At 33.2% G+C, this 14,147-nt stretch overlaps 1 pseudogene across 1 annotated transcript; it reads right to left on the minus strand.

The window, feature by feature from the left end:
* Window positions 1-1,732: 1,732 nt before the first annotated feature.
* On the minus strand, window positions 1,733-3,769 carry LOC146942846 (putative galacturonosyltransferase-like 1 pseudogene; annotated as a pseudogene). The gene has a single exon (XR_015032879.1). The product of XR_015032879.1 is annotated as a putative galacturonosyltransferase-like 1 pseudogene (transcript).
* Between the last annotated feature and the right edge of the window lie 10,378 nt (window positions 3,770-14,147).

Below are 14,147 nucleotides of genomic sequence, written 5' to 3' on the forward strand. Positions count from 1 at the left end.
CAACTTCATTATAGGAGGGCGTTTGGCTGCTCATACACTAGCTCCGAGTTAATCCTAAGAGTGGGGAAGTTCTTTGTGGTCTCATATATTGGGGGAGACTATCTAAATTAAAGATAGTTTGACAAAATATAAGCTATCTTTAGACCATATTAGAAGAGTTTTTAGTTGGAGAATTCTTTAGAATCCATGAAAAAATGTGAGCATAAGTGGGGTAATTTTTAAAAGGAGGAGATTTAGGTCAAGTGTCTTAGGCACTGTTCAACCGGTGCCTCCCGTAAATTTTAATAATCGACGTCATTTAAAATGTTTTTATTTTAAGGGATTTAAGATGTTTTTGTTGCTGACACAAGTTTTGAGCGGTTATTTTATGCATCACTACAAATCAGTACCAACCATACCTATCGAACAAGATGTAAGCAAAGTATTTTCCTTTTTAAAATAATAAATAAGATAAGAGTGCTAGAGCCCAACATGAATGTTGTTATAAGATAAGAGTGCTAGAGCCCAACACACACTCCTTGAAATTTAAATGTCTCACGATAATATAAACGAATCATTTTTTTTAAGGAATTATATAAACGAGTCATGTTAAAAAGATGTTTGTGGCATAGAGTCTTAGCTGCGCGTTACGGAAGGTGGAACTATAGGAGATGGAGGGAGATTAACTTTGGTGTGGTGGTATAATTTGCTTAGCATCACAAGGGGCGCTAGTGAGGGTGTTGGTAACTAGTTTACTGATCACTTATGGCGTGAGGTGGGGATGAAGTAGGAACTTTATTTTGGTGGGATCCTTGGTTAGAGGGAGGAATTATGAAGGATAGATTCAATCGTTTTTTTATCTTTCGGATAACAAATTGGCGATTGTTGCAGACATGTCTTCTTTATGATGGAGAGAGGGAGGTGAGGCGTGGAAATAGCGACGGAGGTTGTTGGCTTTTGGGAGGAAGAAATGTGAAGTGAATGTTGTACACTTTTATTACCAATTGTTTTGCAAGCTGGTGTGAATGACAGGTGGATCTGACAACTTCATGCCTCTTAATCAACGTCCAAGCAACAACCATTTGACACAAGGAGGTTCCTTTAAAAGTTAGTATCTTCGCTTGGCGTTTATCATGTAACCGTTTACCAACAACTGAGAGCTTAATCAAGAGAAGGATACTTCAACCAAATATTTTCTTTTGCTCATGCGGGTGTGGCTCTCACGGGGATATTGATCATTTGCTTTTGCATTGTGACTTTTTTAGTCAAATTTGGCACGAAATTTATTATCGGCTCAATTTGGTTTCAGTCAAGCCAGCTCATGTTCACGACCACATTCTTCAATTTAGATTGATTTGACTCTCTTGTGTTTGGACGTTTGGCGTGACAGAAATGTTAGAGTCTTCCAACAAAAATGGAATCCTATTAATCAGCTTATAGATAAAATCAAGCTCTAATCCTTTTAATGGTTGAACCCCTCTTATGTTTGGAAGTTGATTTTTAGTTTCACTTAATTTATGTCTCTTTTTTGTGGTTCTAAGCGAGCTTGCATTATGACTTATCACTTAGATTTTTTGGTTAACCGATGAAACAATATTTTTCTTCCTTAGTTCTCCTCCAACACTCTTTGTGCTTGAGAGAATAAGGTTTGGTTATATTCCATTTTATCTTCTTACAAAAAAAATAACGAGTCGTGATAAATCATATATACACATTTTTTCTATCGTAACATTTTTTCTCAATTACAATTGGATTGAATTGAAAATCATAGGCATGGTTCTATAGCCTATACAGAAGTTTACTCCGTTCTCATTATCATAATGAATTCATGAAATCGTGAATTCAAGCATCCAACTTACAGAGATATTTTGATATGCAAAGTTATTTGACACAAATAGCAGAACAATTATGAACAGAAAATAATAGTAACAGAACGATCAATTAGTTGTCATTGCAAAAATCACAAATCTTACTCACCAACTTTTCTCCCTCACCACCTCTTCCCCCAATGTTTGCTTCAAAATTCAACTTCGTGTGAATATTATTTACCCAAAAAGAAGATCAACCTTCCCTTAACCAATAGGAATGCGCCAGAGAGTGCTCAAATTGTATATAACTACATGTATATGTAAAGATAAAAATGTGTAAATGGATGAATCCGATTCACAAGCCATGAATCATTAACATGAATATCAGATACCACCCTGACATGTCGACACCGGTAATAATTGAATGTATTACACATGAGTCACTGTCAAACATCGAACACGCCTTTCATCGCAGGTAGTGAATTGATGATTGGTCAAGAATCAAAAGAAAATGGAGTTTGCAATAGATCATAGGGTGCCCAGAGTGCATCCAAAGGACAAGGCCTACTAGCATCCAATCTAACCCAAGGTTTACCTTTCCCACTCCAATGCAATAAACTCACAGGACCGGGATGAAGATTTCTACAAAGACCACGGAAATTATCACCACCAAGTCCATGTTGATTCCACCTATGATCCACCGGAGCAATATTCCCGGCAAAAACAAGCAAAAACGGTGGCAACGAACCCAATTCATAGATTCTCATCCTCTTCTGCAACTCCATCCAATCCTCAATCTTTGCAGTATAATCCCCTTCTCTCCATCGTTCCAAATCAATCACCATCACACCAGTGTTGAAATAACATGGCTTTCGATTTGCGAAAGTAAGAGACAAAGAAGGATTAGACCAAAACGATTGAGTAAAATAAGAACTGAAATTTGCGTTACAATATTCAGGTGCTGCTAAAACAGAGTTTTCTCCTAACGGTGTTTCTGCTAATTTTGCAATGTCATCAACAAGAATAAGATCTGAATCAAGATAAACAACACGGTTAACGGAAAGTGGTAAGAGATTTGGTAAGTAGCTACGAGCGTAGTTGAGAGGACAATCGAGAGCGGAACGAATGGAGGTTGAGATGAGTCCGGTGACTGTTGTGTCATCAAAGGTGTAGAGATGGAATTTGAGGTAGGGGAAGGAGGTTATGATTGCGGCGCGTAGATTGGACGCGTTTGATGAACAAACGAAGTGGAAGAATATGTTTTGTGGACATGATGAATGTTGGAGGATTGATAAGATTGCTGCCATGGATCCTCGGATGTATGTTGTGTCGAGTGTCATTGCTACTTGGACTTGGACTGTTGATTTTGAAGTGTCGGTAATGGAAGGGCATTTTGGGGAATTGTAGAATTCAGGGGCTTCTTTGAATTGATGTGTGATGGTAGATGATAGACACGGTAACAAGAAGAATAATAGGATTAGAACTGTGAATAGAAATGCTGGTTTTGGTGGTTTTGATTTAGATTGCATAATTTGATTTGTGTTTATTGTTGAGGCCGGTGTTTGTGAGTGTGTCGGTTAAGAGTGAAATGATAGAGAAGAGTGAGATCTGTGTGCTACGTATGGGGTGGGATTATGGAGTATTGAGGTATTGAAATTTGAAAAACACGGTTTGGACGGTGATGGTGGTAATAGAAAAAGGGAATATATTAAAGAGAGAATCTGGGAAAAAGAGAGGGAATAGAGTAGCTGGATGGGCTGGCTAGAATAGAAGATGAAAAGTCAAGAATTTATGTAGGGTGGAATTTGGTATAGTTCACATTGCTCTTGTACTGGAAGTATTTACGACTCATCGTGGATGGTTTGCTAGCGTTTTCAGGTTTTGGTCCACATTACATTAGACCATCCATTCCCTCTCTTTCCAAGTTTCATTTCCCTCCCGTTTAAACTGTCGGTAACTTCTCTTCTCTCACTATATTCTACACCCTCCGATCACAAATATAAGCAAAAATTCATTTTTTAGGTTCATTCAATAAATAATGTATGTGGACTATTAAATAGACCACATACATTATTTATTAAATGAACCTAAAAAGTAAAATTTTGCTTATATTTGTGACTGGAGGGTGTACACTCTTTTTTTTTGGTAATATATATATTTTACACAGTCGAATTTTACAATATTTTACTCTCTTTTAAATTGTTATGTTGCAAGCATATTTTATATAGTGGGACAACAAAGATTCAATTTTTTTTTTTAAGGAAAAGATTCGATTTTTTTGTTAACCCTTTGATTCTTAGGGGAAGAAGCTTTGATAATATGGAGTTTGGCAGTGACGTAAGTATAAACTGACCAAGAACTATCGAACCAAGAAATCAAACTCGAATTCTCTTAAACAATTTGTGTTTTGGTGAAACTTACTAATCACCTGAACTCGGTAATCAATCAGTTATATTTAATATATTTAATATCGGCTCAAATATAAGTATGTGGATGGAATGTATGAAAAATTAAAAATGATGGAATAATTTTTTTGAAGATAATTAATTATATGTATTTTTTTATACAAGTAAAAAACATTACATTCTTTGTAAGTGCGCCTCTGTTGCTACATGAATATTGACATGTAGGGGTTATGATACGAACCTCAAATTCATCACTTCTTCATATTTATAGTGTGTGAGTCTAATCATTAAGGTACTTAACCAAAAAAATTACCCTCTCTTGTAAAAAGAAAAAAATGACACTCTAAAACCTTGTAATACATATTATTTATTTCTCTAAAAAGCATATTATTTATTCTACCTATTTATTTCCTAAAAAAAACATATTACTTATTCTACCCAAAAAAATAATACACATTTATCTGATTGATATAAATTATCAATAATAGATTATGAGTAATCAAAACTTTTATATATTTTAAGCAACTAAATTTTTTTTTTTTTATCTACAAATGTTGTCTTTAGCGAAGGTGGTTAAACTTTCACAATGTTGCGAACCAATGTTCGAATCCCAATTAATAAAATATCTATATTTAGTGTCCGTCACATCTTGAATCAATGTTCGAATCTCGAACACCCTACCTATTCATCTTAACAGATGAATTTTCAGCCACCAAACAATTTGAAATTTTTTTCCTCCAAAATTACCAATATAGGAAACACTTAAATTTATCATTAAATAGATAGTTTACATATGAGGAAAAGCCTTGCAAATTAAGAGAGCCATCTGCCCCAAAAAGGTTGGAATGGAAAATCCAGAAGGATTGCGCCTGCTTCATGTTAAAGCGACTGAGACATGTGACTGTTAAAGACCAACAAAGAGTATCACTGGATGTTTTCACTCGTATTCGATGCGTTTCTTCATCACACCAAGCGTTGTTTTTACGGTTGTACGTCTTTGAAAACGAATTCATGTAATTAAGCAACACGTATTGAATGTGTTTGTTAATGGTTCACGGTCAAGCCATTTTACTTGTTTTTGTTCTCTTCACCTGCTGGTAAACGTTGTATTATCACACCCTCTTCCGAAAACTATTTCCCAGCAACCGAATCTTACATCAGCGTTCCCACGAAACAAAAGGATTATTTATAGTAATAGCAATTAAAAACATTCAACAAAGAAGGACGGATTCGCATTCAAGGATCGCCGACTTATCTATTGATTAATTAATAAACAATGTACTAGAATTCGATCCATGCGATGCACAGTTTTTTTTTTTAAAGTGTCATATATAAATAAGTATTAAATTGACTGCATTTTTAGAGTGTCATATATAAGTATCAAATTGACTATCAAATTGACTATCTTTTGGGCTCTTTAATAACATCCCTACACAAACATCATGTCTTTGATGGTATCTCTTATATCAGGAAATCATGTCTTTTCAGTCCAATATGAAGTTTAACCTTGCATATTTCCCTAGTCATGGATGTTACTCAATGTGAACATCTTTCAAAAGTGCACTGTCTACAAAAAGAATGCAAGAAAATTAATTAAAACAAAGAAAAAAAATTAGCAAAACAAAAAACAAATACATGGTTCAAAAATAAAATAGAATAGAAAAATCTAAAAGAAAAATTAACATAAATTACTACTTCATTGCACTTATTGTTTCTTTCCAGCTCATTCTTTCTTCTGCTCCAAGAGTTAGCATTTAAGGGAATTAGTTTTATTTAGTTATCAATTAGAATGCGATTAAATTTTTCAACAAAAAAAAAACAACAGTAGAATACGATTAACAAAAAAGATACATAATATAGAATTCATTGACTACCTTCATTCCAATTTTGATGTTGAGTCTCTTAAATAATGGCCATTGTTACTTTGCTGTAAAAGGAAGACTGCCAAAATTGGTGTAAACATCTCAAACTAAAAACAAAAAACGCAAAAAGGATATTCCATTTCTCAAAAAAATATGCATATCGATAAAATGCATGTTAAATTAGAATACCAGTAAAGCAGTGGTATGAGAGGAAGGTTGTAAGGTCACGTCCTTCCATTTGCAAAAATCAAAATATCAAAATATATGATTATTCTGTTGTCCGTGTAGTTTACCACGATTTAGGTTTTTTTTTTAGAGAAACACGGTTTAGGGTTTGATATATATATAGCAAAGTTTGCATGAAAATTAGGATAGCCGAGTTTGCATGGAAATTAGGGTATTCTGTTTGTAAACGTATTAAATAAGTGTACAAAATATTGTCAAAGAAAAAAAGGCAACCGGATAGGAATGAAATGGTGCGATGCATTTTTTTAGTATTAAATAAGTGTACAAAATATTGTCAAAAAAAAAGGAAAAAAAAAGGCATAAGTGTGCAAAATATTGTCAAAAAAAAAAGGCAACATGATAGCGATGCATTTTTTTAGTATTAAATAAGTGTACAAAATATTGTCAAAAAAAAGACATAAGTGTACAAAATATTGTCAAAAAAAAGAGGCAAAGGGATATAAATGAAATTGGTGCAATGCATTTTTTAAGATGGAATTTGTTAGGTTAAATTACTGCTAACCTAATACAGCAAATGAGCAGGAAAATATTAGGTTAAATTGCTGCAGACCAGACCTAACAAAATTAATAAATAAGGATACGTTTTTTTTTATTTGTGTTAACCATCTTATTCTTTTGTAAAAAAAAAAAAAAAAAAATCATCTTATTCTTAGACGAAAGAACTCTATTAATTTGGAGTTCGGCGGTGGGTGAGATAGCAAAAATTGTTCCACAAAAGACCGGTTCTCTTTATTCTTTAAAATTCATTCATCATTTGAGTCAAATTACCTGGTTAAGTTGATGTACATGTTGATGAAGCAAAATATGAATCACGTGTTTTACACACGGGACAATTTTCAAAACGAAAAATATAATCTCACAAAAAAAAAACCTACAATTTTGCCCCATATACCGTATTTTATCTCTTTCACAGCAAATGGGAAGAAAAGTTAAAATTAGGATCAGCGGCGGCTTAGTTATTGATCGAAACCCAGATTTAAAACGTGCATGAATCACAAGGTTTGAAACTGAAAATGCTTGGATTTAGAGGGACTTTAACCTAATCACCGTGGCACATGAGACACGACATAATTAGATTTTTTTTTTTTCAATACGGATTTGTTACACTATTAAATAAAAGGTGACAACTAGGGTTTCCATGAAAGAATGCTGGATAATTTACCTCAACCAATGAACATTCACCTTTTTAGATGGTATCCATAAAAATATCTTGATCCCACCAATAGAAAAATTACTATTTAAATTCATTCAATAAATAATATATATATATATATATATATATATATATATATATATATATATATATATATATATATATATATATAGGGAGCCCCTAATATGGACCCTAAAATTAAGGGTGCCTGGTGGACCTGTCAAACTGACCTGCCACAGCCGGTTATGCTCGCTGAACTTAGTTTTTTTTTCTCAAGAGAACTTAGTTATTAATTACTGAGGTTTATTGTCCAAATAATAAATACCAATCTTATCCTAATCATTCCTACGCGGCCTTCACGAGATCATGCAAAAAAAAAAACATCAAAGATTAGATATACTTTTGTCCTCTCCTTTGAGTTTTGACTGAATCATACAGAAAGAACCATGAAAGATTTTCTTCACAAATCTACTGAAATTGGATTTGTAGCCTCGTTATCACTATTTCATGTTGTATTTGTTTTTTTTTCTTCTTCCAGTAACTCAAAATCTTTTCATAACAATTAACAAGTTCGATAGTTAAATCATTGATTTTCTCACATGTTGTTGTATCCATAACTTTCTCAAATCTCAAGTGAGTCATGCTTCATGCCGCTGTGATATCTATGAGTGTTTGTAGAAGAGTGAGGTGGCGTTGGGTGAGGTTCCAATGAATGAAGTGAATATTATGGTGGAGATTTAATGTGAATGTAATGTGAGTTCAGTTCAGGGAAAGAAAAAGGAACGGGGAAGGGTGAAGTGTTATCGGTGCCAATTCATTCAAGGCTACTAATAAAATTAAAATTATTAAGAAAATTGATTGAGGATAACCGACAGTAACAGGTCATTTGCACAGGTCCACAAGTGCACCTTTATTTTTAAGGTCCGTATTAGGGACTCCCATATATATATATATATATATATATATATATATATATATATATATATATATATATATATCAAATACATCATTTATTGAATGAACCTTAAAAGTGAAATTTCTCTTATAATAGAAGACGAGCAACACATTGACCAATAACAATTGGTGGTTAATTATGAAGTCTGAATGCTCTAACACATGGTGTCATATTAGTATCAGATGTTGTTCCTGACTAGCCAAAAGCCTAACCTGCCACATATTAGGGCTCGTTTACTCAGAAGCCCAACAAGTATAAACCTACCATCAGACATCGGATTCTCTCTGCCACAATGAAGGCACATAATTACCTAACGGCTCATAATGGCTATCATGGAGGACATTCATGGGCCACTCATAACAACTTTTCCACCATTACTCCATAGCGGTCTCCTTCACCCGATACAAAGAGCTACTAACAAGCTCACAAGGTATGTATCTCTCTATGCTTCACTCCACTCTTGCTCATACAGTGACTTGGACGTCGGAGCACCTGCAGGTACAACATCCCCTTCTCTTAAATGGGGTTGCAGCTATCAAATCCTTGGAGCACCACCATCAACGGTCGGAGCACCTACTTCCGTAGATCACCATTGTGAGTATCTTTATCCTTCTCGAATAAATTCTTTTGTTTGTTCTGAACAGATATATATATATATAACATAGCCATAATCTATGAATACTTGCGGATACGTATCCATGAAACTTAAAGGAGGTTGACAGAAAGGACCTATCCGAAACAAACTCGAAACTTAAAGGACCTATCTGAAACAAACGTGAAACTTAATGGACCTAGGGAGGTATTTGGCCTAAAAACTTACTATTTAAAGTTCTCAGAAAATACCTCAGAGATATTCGTTAGCATTCTCCTTAACTTTTTTAACCGTTAAAAAATATTTTATTGCATACTTATAAATACTTCACGGATTCACATGAATATTTATATGAGATCTCACTTATGCCTTCCTACAAAAAATGAAGGGTAAAAAAAAAAGTGACAATATTGTGAGAATTCAACGGAGATATATATTATTCAACTAAAGATGTGAATTGGTTGAATTGTCTCTCAATAAACCATACTTTAAAGTTATGTTTTTGTGGACGAATGGAATGAGAGAAGAGACTTAATCAATCAACACTATACAAAATTTGTGTTAAGTACTTTTAACTATACTTCTGTTAATATCCTAACATTGAAAGAAAATTAGATTATGATTTATATGAAAACTCTAGGCTTTATATTTTTATCACAGATATATTATTTATCACAGGTATCATTTTTATTTGAATTGATTTGTACATGAACAAACACTAATTGGACAATATGGACCCCTGGTTCCTTCAACACCTCATTTGGCCGAGGAATAAAAAACGTGTAGCCTCCAAGTACATGTAACACCCATTATTTCCGGAGCAGTTTGAGTGCAGTCACAGATCAGTGGTATGAAAGCTTGTTTGATCTTGATCAGACGATCCATAATTTAACAGCAGAATTTTATACTAAACGAAAATCGAAAACTACCTTAAAATTTGAACAGTCTCATCACGATCTTATAATTCTAATCTGGTGACTGCACCTGACTTCATGTGGTTGTGATTACATCTAATCTAATCCAATTGCATGAATTCCAATAACTATATATGTCACATAAACATTTATCCGATGGATCCACTTCAACAGTTTCATTGATGTGGCCTATGACATGTGCCATCTGGAATGAAGAAAAGGAACACAGAGAACCGAATTCACAAAGCATGATGGGCCGAGAGAGGCAGGCAAACTTCCAAGATAGCAAAGACACATACACTAGTCGCATTTAAAATTGCATTATCACAATTGAGACTGCATGGCGTATTAATCACACATGAGCGTCACGCAGTTATGCAAAGACAATTAGACAAAGGAAGTTGCAATATACTCTGGATGTGTCTAGTGTCTACTCAAATGATGCGCCATGATAGTGTCAAGTTCAATATGCACTACGTACACTTAAAGCAAATAGCAAGGCATGCATGTGCTATATGTGTGTATACAAACAAAATCAGCGGGTCAGCCTAGAGACAGGCCACATGCAACAAATTATTACAAGAAAATAGGAGTGTATGTACATGTGTAAGAATTTTGAGACAAAAAGAGTGGGTGGCTTCGTTAAAAAATGAGTCATGTTAACTTATGTCTAAGGGTGTGTTAAGGACCCTAAAAAGAGTAACTTTGCATTGGAAGACATAATATATTAACTTTTAAGAAATTGACTACACAACTTTTAATATGTATATTTCTATAATAAGTTCCTTAACATGTGCCCTTGAGGACAGAAGTTAGCATCTGCCTTAAAAAAATTCATTGCTATATTAGTGACAATTTTTTTGGAGGAAATCGAGACCGTTTCGCCATTATACTTTTTCTTTTTGGAATGGCCATCACCATTACCACACTTATGAAGAAATCTCGTACTGCTAGAAATGACAGAAAGTGTTCATTCTGAGGTAAATGTTGATTATTGCAAAGGTGGGGTTGATAAACCACGTGAATCAGTTCAAAACTAGTCTCATCTAATAAAAAAATCATTATTGTCGCATAACTTTGCCCCGCCATGTGTGTGATTAGACCAAAAACTACTCTAACTCGAGCCCTATTTTGATTTATGAACATGTGGCAGCTAAGTTGGAGGCATTCAAAGTTAAGGTCTCTCAGGAGTCTAATGAACATTTTTGTGACCCAAATCTACCAGTCATGCAAGAAAATTCCAACCTAGGCGAGAATTCCTTGAATAATATAATACACACAAATAATATATGTTTAATATCTCGTGTATTATATTATTAAGTGGAAAAAATTCTTGAACATTAATTTTTGAGTAAATTACACTCTCCTCCCCTCAAAGATGCTTGAATTACACTCTCCTTCCCTCTTATGTTAAAATATACACTCTCCTCCCTTGAAAAGGAAAATTTATACTCCTCTTCCCTATAAGATGCTTGAATTACAACTCCATCCCTTAATAATTCAATATAGAATACACTTTAATCTATTTTAACATAAATAAATATTTTTATAATATATATTAATTTTGAATTACCATTTAAAAAATATAAATTTGTTTCTTTATAATCTAAATGTCAATGACAATTAAATTTAAATATTTTGTTATTAATTTTATAATTTAGAGTATAAAAATCACTTTTAAATAACCATACTTAATCGACTTTAGTAATTTTTCATATATTTTAATTTTATTATGGGTTGTTTCATATTTTATAATAGGGTTTAAAACTACATGTTAATAAAATTGTGAATAAAAAATAGAGAAAGACATGTATTCAAAATTTGATTATAATAAAATGAACCCGCAATGCTATTTTTCTTTGAAGTGTGTTAGATTATTTTTTTGCTAGATTATTAGAAATTTAAAAAAAAAATTATTGAGGGACTAAAGCGTAGATTTTAACATAAGAGGGGAGGAAAATGTAATTCAAGCTTCTCTCAAGGGAGGGGAGTGAAATATTTTCTAATATGTTTTGAATAAGAGGTGAGGGAAGTGTATATTTTAACATAAGAGGGAGGGGAGTGTAATTCAAACATCTTTGAGGGGAGGGAGTGTAATTTACTCTTAATTTTTCTGTGCATTTTTTAAAATAGGGCTCGAGTTAGAGTAGTTTTTAAGTATCTTTTATGTGCCCTATTTTAAAAGATACTTAAAAAAAAAGAGTAAATAAAAGATGGAAATAAACACGCACACGATTTTATACATAGGGGATTTATATTTTGATGGTTTATATAACACAACTAATCATTCAAACAAATTAAACTCTCTAGAAAAATCACGATTCATCTCATATTGGTTGATGCCAAAACTAAAACGCTAAATGTTAATCGTGTTCATATAAAGGCTCATTCTGTTATAACTTCGATTCCAAACTTTAACACCAGCAATGAAGTAGACTTTGCCAAGCAAAGCTTTGTATATTAAAACTAGTTACAAACCCGTGCTTCGCACGGGGGTTCAGTAACGTATTTGACAAAATATTATATTGGAAGGATAGATTGTGAAATGACAGATAATTATAAACCATAATACAATATTTAGAGTACTCTTGCATTACGGATTACAAAATTAAATCTTTAAAATGGTTTGATCACAAGTAACAAATGAAAACATATTTTGTCAGCGGTAGAAACACTTTTCCAGTAATAATTGATATCTATCTATAAACCAATGAAAACCCTATTACCAAAGCTGTCTGATTTATATCATTTTGACTTTCAGCTTCAACATATATAAATCATTTCACATGATCTACAGCAAAGACAGATATTAACTGCAATTTAGTATCCAGTTCTTTCAGGCGAACAAACTTCTGCATCAGATAGATAGCTGAAAGCCTCTCTACCTAATTTATATCATTTTGTGTTTTAGCTTCAACGTATATAAATCTTTTCACATTATCTACAGCAAAGGCTAGGGATGTCAATGGATACCCATGGGTACGGATAATATGATACCCGTCCCCGCCCCGTTGGATAAGTATGATACCTGTGCCCGCCCCGTATCCTCGTGGGTACTCACTATACGGGTACCCGTGGGTATTGAGGTATCCATGGGTACCCATGGAGTTTTGAATTTATTTATTTTTTGGTACAAATAATAACTTTTTTTAATTACCAAAAAACATCAACTTTTAAACATCCATACATAATCCACTCAAAATTTCATAAATCATACATAATTCATAGAAAATTCATGATTCTTATATAATCTATATGTTTTATGATGTGAATGAAGTGGAAACGGTGAACTTAATAAGATGAATTAAAAAAATTTAAAATAAAAATAGGTTACTATTGAGGATTTTTAGGTGGGGGGTAAAATTTTCTTCAATAAGGTACCAACTTCAAGTAATAAGATATGATATATAAAGATATATTAGTAATTTACTTAATTTATTATCGGGTATGGGTACCCGTAGGTATGGATACAATCTAATCCGTGTCTGTGTGCATATAATAATGGGTAGTCAAATACCCGTTTATTATACCCGTGGATACCAGTTTAGCTACCCGCTCCATACCCGTGACGGATTTTACCCACGGGTACCCGTGGGCATGGGTATTTTTGCCACCCCTAGCAAAGGCAGATATTAACTGCAATTTAGTACCACGTATATAAATCCTTTCACATGATCTACAACAAAGGTAGATAGTAACTGCAATTTAGTATCCATTCCTTTTAGGTGAACAAACTTCTGAATCAGACAGATAGTTGAATGCCTCTCTACTTGATTTATATCATTTTGCCTTTCAGTTTCAACGTATATAAATCATTTCACATGATCTACAGCAAAGACAGATATTAACTGCAATTTAGTATCGAGTCCTTTCATGTGAATTATACGCACTTTTAAAAACTTGTTTTAAAGGAGAGATGTTCAAATTACGAAATATTACCATTCTTAGTAAATTTGAGAATGAAGTTCGCATAATCCAAATATTTGTGATGCATAGTTTAAGGCATGGGGTTCAGTAACGTATTTTGTAAAAAAATTGTTCCGAAGGAAAAATGAACAAATTAATGAATATTGCACAAAAATTAAAAAACTTTATCAAAATATTTATGAAAGCTTTATCAAGAGCAGGAAAACATCATAAATTACATAATAGTTAAAATTATAAAAGTGAGCGCTATTGTCATAGAGTTACCAAAAAGGGATTAACACCAATATTTACATGACACAAAATGAA

This window comes from Medicago sativa, chromosome 3, assembly GCF_051527215.1.
Source record: "Medicago sativa cultivar Bolivia chromosome 3, Bolivia_mono, whole genome shotgun sequence".
NCBI classification, from domain to species: Eukaryota; Viridiplantae; Streptophyta; class Magnoliopsida; order Fabales; family Fabaceae; genus Medicago; species Medicago sativa.